Source organism: Nematolebias whitei, chromosome 21, assembly GCF_014905685.2.
Source record: "Nematolebias whitei isolate Nwh7 chromosome 21, NemWhi1, whole genome shotgun sequence".
Taxonomy (NCBI): Eukaryota; Metazoa; Chordata; class Actinopteri; order Cyprinodontiformes; family Rivulidae; genus Nematolebias; species Nematolebias whitei.
In genome coordinates, this window is record NC_056518.1 from 12,409,787 (window position 1) to 12,416,339 (window position 6,553).

A 6,553-nucleotide genomic window follows, 5' to 3' on the forward strand; every position below is an offset into this window, starting at 1 on the left:
TGATTGTTGCTAATGACTCAAATCAGGTTTGCGTGACTGACTGAACTGTACTACTGTATTTATGAATGTCAAATTTGATGTTTCTATAGCTGTCATATCCTGAGTTGTTTTAAATTATAATATTAACAAATGGTAAAATTTGTTAGGGCAGCACGGTGGCGCAACTGGTAGAGCTGCTGCCTCTCAGCGAGAAGGTTCTTGGTTCAAACCCCGGTCCAGGGGCCTTTCTGGGTGGAGTTTGCATGTTCTCTCCGTGCATGCGTGGGTTTTCTCCGGGTGCTCCGATTTCCTCCCACAGCCAAAAACATGCATGTTAGGCTGATTGGTAACTCTAAATTGTCCCTAGGTGTGAGTGAGAGAGTGAATGGTTGTTTGTCTTGTTTGTCTCTATGTGTCCCTGTGATGGACTTGCGACCTGTCCAGGGTGTCCCCCGCCCCTCGCACAGTGATTGCTGGACATGGGCACCAGCGACCCCCGTGACCCAAAATGGAATAAACGGGTAAAGATAATAGATGGATGGTAAAATTTGTTTGTTGTTGTAGTTTCTTCACCAGTCATGTCATGTGAATACAGGTAATTGTAGAGAATTGACTTGACCTCCATTCTTGGTTTCTGAAAAATGTTGAATTATCATCTGGGAGGCCTCATTATTTTTAATGGATGGGGAGTTTAAAGTTTATCAATGTCAATATTATATCAAAAGATTGCAAAAGTGAACAGTTTTATGTGTAACCAATGCAACAAAAGTGTAAGTTTAGTTTAGTCTAAAATAATTGCCAAGTTTAAAATTGTAAATTTGATTTTAATGATATTGAACTGACTGTATGCTCCAGGTGTTGTGACTTTGGATTGTCTATCTAATATATGTCTTTCTGTGGTTCTTTTTTTTTTTCTTCAGGTTGGGATTCTGCAATGGGACAGACAAATTACTTAATAAAGAAGGTCTTCATTATTATAACCATCTCTTTATTGATCTGTCTGCTCATCATTAATGTGAGACCACCTAAAGCAGACAGGTCAGTCCCGGCACCTCGTGGGCCTTCACTAGTTTGCCCATCAAAAATTTCTGACCAGACCATCACTCCTCTCAATAATACTAAACATTTACTACTCTCGGCCTTCATGGATCAGAGAGTGACTGGTTTCGACATACGCATCATTGGCATGTTTCGAAGAGACTCCATCCAGCCGCTCCACTGCCTTTTCTGCTGTGTTGGACATTTAGGTGGAACTACTCCAGCAAAAGTTTTATTTCACACAGAAGACTTTGGTTTTCCTTTTACTGATACAGACATCATGTGTCAAATTCCCCTAAACTGCAATGCTACACATGTCACTCTTCTGACAGAGCCCAGAGCAGAAAATGTACATAATCTCATTTGGATTCCTATAAGAAACAAGAAAACCAACGAAAGAAATGAAATGATGAACTTTACAGTCTGCATTTCCAGTCTGTATGGAGAATACAACAATGTGCTTCAGTATACACAAGCTCTGGAAATGTACAGGTCAGTAAATCTACACACTAAACAAAATTATTACATTTGTGCAAAGTGAAATTTCCCCCTCCTCCACTGAGATGGTGGTTGAAGCTGTCATAGGTAGCTGAAGATTTTTCTGAAAAGTTTTTCAACCAGGGGTTCCCAATATACCCTCACTAAACTTTTCCGTCTAGGCGGCCTACCTGGCATCCTCCCGTGCCATTTGATCCAACTCAACACAAGGCGGTGATCAGATGATAGCTCATGTCCTTTCCTCAATGAAGTGTCCTAAACATATGGTGGCAAATCAAACTAGAGAAGTTGCATTTCCTTCAAAAATGCACGTGTGAATGCCATTTAAGGCCCTCCCAGCAAAGCACCGCTCCGGCCATGCCGCGACCGCAGGAGCTTCAGCCCCTCCACCCAGTCGCCATCGCGAACACTGTCATGCCAGCCCCCACACGTTCACCACAATGCGCATCTCCTCAATGTTTGACATGGCCTTCTGTCCATTTCAGTACTAGTACAGCTACAGGTCTTCTGGACGAGTCACTCAATAACTGACAGTTTATTCTCTGAGTGGGTGGGCCTTAAGTAATGTCATGAATCAACAATACCAAAGTGTCTGTAGGTGTTCACTGATCAAGCACAAAAAATTCCGTTCAGATCGGATGATGTATCACTGAGATGTAACTACTGGAATATTGTAGGGGGCGCACTCGAGTCAAATGTTGAACGAAAAAAAAAGTGTCTAGAATGTGTCTACATGTGCTCACACATCATGCACAAAAAATCTGGTGCATATCAGATGATATGTCACTGAGATATAACTGTTTAAATAATCTAGGGTGCGCAGTTGAGTCAAAAGTTAAACAAAAATACAAATGCGCCTATATTTGCTCACTGATCAAGCACAAAAAATCTGGTGCAGATCGTATGATGTATGACCGAGATATAAATGTAAGTATAACGTAGGGGGCGCTATAGAGGCTATTGGCCACTTATCATGGATGCCTGTTCAAGGGGTGGATAATGATCGAGCATACTGATTTTGGTGTACATCAGCTCAAATCTGTGGAATTTAGAGCCAAACGTATTGCGACGGCGTTACGTTTTACTTAGCCACGCCACGCCGCCCACATGCTCCACCCAGAACTGTCAGTGTTGGAAAGCAAGTTACACCAACATGTTCAGTCACTGGACACACTATCATGCTGATTAGATCACAGGGGTCAGCTTGGGGCGTTCAACGTAAAACTTTACACTTCCTGTTGTCAGGGGCGTGGTTTAAGCAATGTCATTATTTGACCATTCAATCTTGCAGGGGACAGAATGTGGATCAATCACTGAAGGTTTGATGTCTCAGACAGTTTTCGTGTAAGAGTTATTACCTTTTTGTTTTTCATGGCGAGAGGTCAAACTTTCAGGTCTGGCCCCGCCCCTTCAGCATGCTCAGAAACGTACCGTTTAGATAAGTTTTCGTCCCCCATGCCTCTTGACCAAAATTACTAAGTTTGAAAAGAATTGAGGGAAAAATGTGCAGGCTATAAACCGCCAAATAGGTGTGAAAATTTGGTCAGGATTCCAAAATGGCCACCTTTTCTGTTTATCGTACAACGTTGGGGCCAGAAGGTTTTCTGTGCATCTTGTGGAATTGGGGAAGAGTACCAAATTTCGTGTTTCTACGATAAACTAAGGTTAATGTAGGGCATTTTGAAAAGTGGCAGGTGGCGCTAGTGGGCGCTGTGGAGGCTATTGGCCAATTATCATGGATGCCTGTTCAAGGGGTGGATAATGATCGATCATACTGATTTTGAGGCACCTCGGCTGAAATCTGTGGATTTTAGAGCCAAACGTATTGCGACGGCGTTACATTTTACTTTGCCACGCCACGCCGCCCACATGCTCCACCCAAAACTGTCAGTGTTAGAAACCAAGTTACACCAACATGTCTTCGGTCAATGGACACACTCTCATGCTGATTAGATCACAGGGGTCAGCTTGGGATGCTAAATGTAAAACTTTGCACTTCCTGTTGTTAGGGGGCGTGGCTTAAGTGATGTCATGATTTGACCATTCAGTCTTGCAGGGGACCTGATGTGGATCAATCACTGAAGGTTTGATGTATCAGACAGTTTTCATTTATGAACTTATAGCATTTCATTTTTCATGGCGAGAGGTCAAACTTTCAGGTCTGGCCCCGCCCCTTCAGCATGCTCCATCTTGGAGATTTGGACAAGTGTACCAAATGTCATGCTTCTAGGCCAAAGTAAGGTTAATGCGTAGGGTATTTTGAAAACAGGCAGATGGCGCTGTTGGTCTGTTTATAGAGAGCTCCATTCATTTTCTATGACAGCCAAAATGACAGAAAAGGCTAAATATCTCCAAAAGCTAAAGTTGTATCAATAAAAAAAAGCATAGCCATATTGTCCTGAAAAAAACTGAACTGTTTGATATATGATATGTTCATATAGCACTAAACCTGTGGGAGTAGATAGATTCCAAAAAATGTACGGAATATTGATAGCAACTAGGAAAAATAATAAATATAAACAGAAAAGCAATAGTGTGAATGCCTTTATGGCATTCACACAATGAGATGATTCTGAAATCTGTCATCAATCTGTGGCCTAGGGTGTCCTGGCTCCATTTGTACTTATGGACACCCTTTTGTCTTAATGTGGTGTTTGTGGTGGACAAACCATGACTAGAACAGAAGACCAACAACAAAGCATGGCTTAGGTTCAGATCAGAGACGCAGTTCCTCCCAAACATGCCTCTCCCTTTTAGACTGTCACTACACATGTGGGCATTGATGTCCCCACTAGAATAATGGTCTCCTTCACCACTAAGATCAACTTATGTGTCGATCTGTTGACAGCTCTGCTACTCCCTTTGCCCGATTGGTGAAGACAGCAAGCCTAATAGCTGCAGAAACCAATCAATCAATCGTCAGTCTTTGTCCTAAGATAGTTTGGTTCCAAAATCGTATTAACCACACTGAACATGTTTAATATGCACATCTCACACCGAGCACAGAACTCCAATAACAAACTTTGTTCTGGTTCATTTCAAGGAGGCCATTCTTCCCAATCGCTCTCCTCCAAGTGGATTCTCAAATTGAGAATTAAAAGCTACCACAAAATGATATGCCAAATGAATTATGAAAAAGCAAAACAACTAAAACATATTTGTAACAATTAAGAGGAATCAGATTTTCTTTTCTTTTTGTTCAAGGTTGCTTGGTGTGAACAGAGTGGTAATCTACAACACCAGCTGTGGTCCAGATCTTGACCGTCTTTTGCAGAGTTACACCCAAGAAGGATTTGTGGAAATAGTTCCCTGGCCCATCGACAAACACCTGAATCCATCTCATGGTTGGCTTTATGCAAAACATGGAGGTGACATACACTACTTTGGCCAGCTCGCCACACTCAACGACTGCATTTACAGATACATGGAGCGTTCGCGCTACGTCCTATTAAATGACATAGATGAGATCACCATGCCATATCAACACAACAACCTGATGTCTCTGATGGACACACTGCAAAAACAACATCCAGATGTAGGTTGTCCCTGCAAAGCATATTTTCTATATACACTTTATTTTCTTAACAAAAAATTTCTTTCTTTAGGTTGGTGTGTTTCTCATTGCGAATCATATCTTTCCCAAGGAGCACTTCGAGCCAAGTGGAAGGTTTCATCTTCCTCAATGGAAAGGGGTGCCAGGAATTAATATTCTGGAACACATTTACCGAGAAGATCCTGACATGCATAGATATCATCCTCACAAGTTGATCGTTCAACCAAGGTAGGTTAAAACCCCCATTCAGTGCTCTATTTGAATTATCACCTGTTGCCAAAAGGGGAAAGGCAGGCAATATTGTTTTTACCACTAATTATGCATGCTTTTGCCTGTCCTTTAGCTAAATATCTCATGAACCACTTGAAATTTTTTAATCAAATACTCAGAAAGTAATCACTGGATGTACACCTACAGTGCAACTTGTTTACTTTTGGAGTTTACCAGATTCAAGATGGCTGCTAGAGTCATCTGACCTTAGAAAACACAGAAACTGGTGTATTCAAAAAGCGTTCAATACAAAAACAACTGGACTTTATTTGTAACAGAAGACATTTCGCTCCTCATCCGAGGAGCTTTCTCAATTCAATGAGCAGTGAGTGAGAGATTCAGGTTTTAAGGCTGAGTGAGATAAGACACACACACATATGTAGATTTAACAAGTCACACCTCCACACCTTAACAGTGAGCGTTTCTTAAAGTCTTTGTTACTCTAATTCACAGATGAGACCCCTCTTTTCCCATCAGGTGTGAAACTGGTTGGGAATCAGTCTTAAAGTTGCATTATAGGTTTTTGAAAGTGGAAATCTGAGACCTCCTCCTCTGTTAAGAGACGGCTTTTCTCTTTTTACGTAAATTGCTTCCTTCACCCCCCTCTCAAACCATCTGTGTTCTCGGTCCAAAATGTGCATATTTTGGTCCTCAAAAGAGTGTCCCTTCTCTGTGAGGTGGAGGTGAACAGCTGAATCTTGTCCTGAAGAGCTGGATCTCCTGTGTTGAGCCATGCGTCTGTGAAGAGGCTGTTTAGTTTCTCCAGTGTAGAGGTCTGGACAGTCCTCGCTGCATTGGACCGTATACACTACCATACTAACACCATACTAACTGGTGTATTCCAGTTTATTTTACTGACATTGAACTAAAACTTGTATTAGTAGTAGATGAGTCGTCCTCAAAGCATACTTCAAGCATGAACACATTTCACAATATATTGTGAGACTGGACATAATGTTTTAAGTTTTGGCCAAAACACTGAACTCTTTGTATCATTGGAACTCAATGTGAGGTTAAGTTTACTCAACACACAATTAAAGCTTACATTTCATATTTCCTGAAGAACCCCCCCCCCCCCCCCCCGCCAAATAAATAAATATAACAGCTGGACATTAACCTTTTATTTATATTAATATTACATAATTTAAATTTACAAAAACCTAGTTGGGCTGTATAATCCAGATAATCCAATGATAAATGATAAATTGTTCTTAA

The 6,553-nt window shown here is 41.3% G+C and overlaps 1 pseudogene; it reads left to right on the forward strand.

The window, feature by feature from the left end:
* The first annotated feature begins 913 nt into the window (after nucleotides 1–913).
* Nucleotides 914–5,330, forward strand: LOC119427678 (annotated as a pseudogene).
* Nucleotides 5,331–6,553: the final 1,223 nt, after the last annotated feature.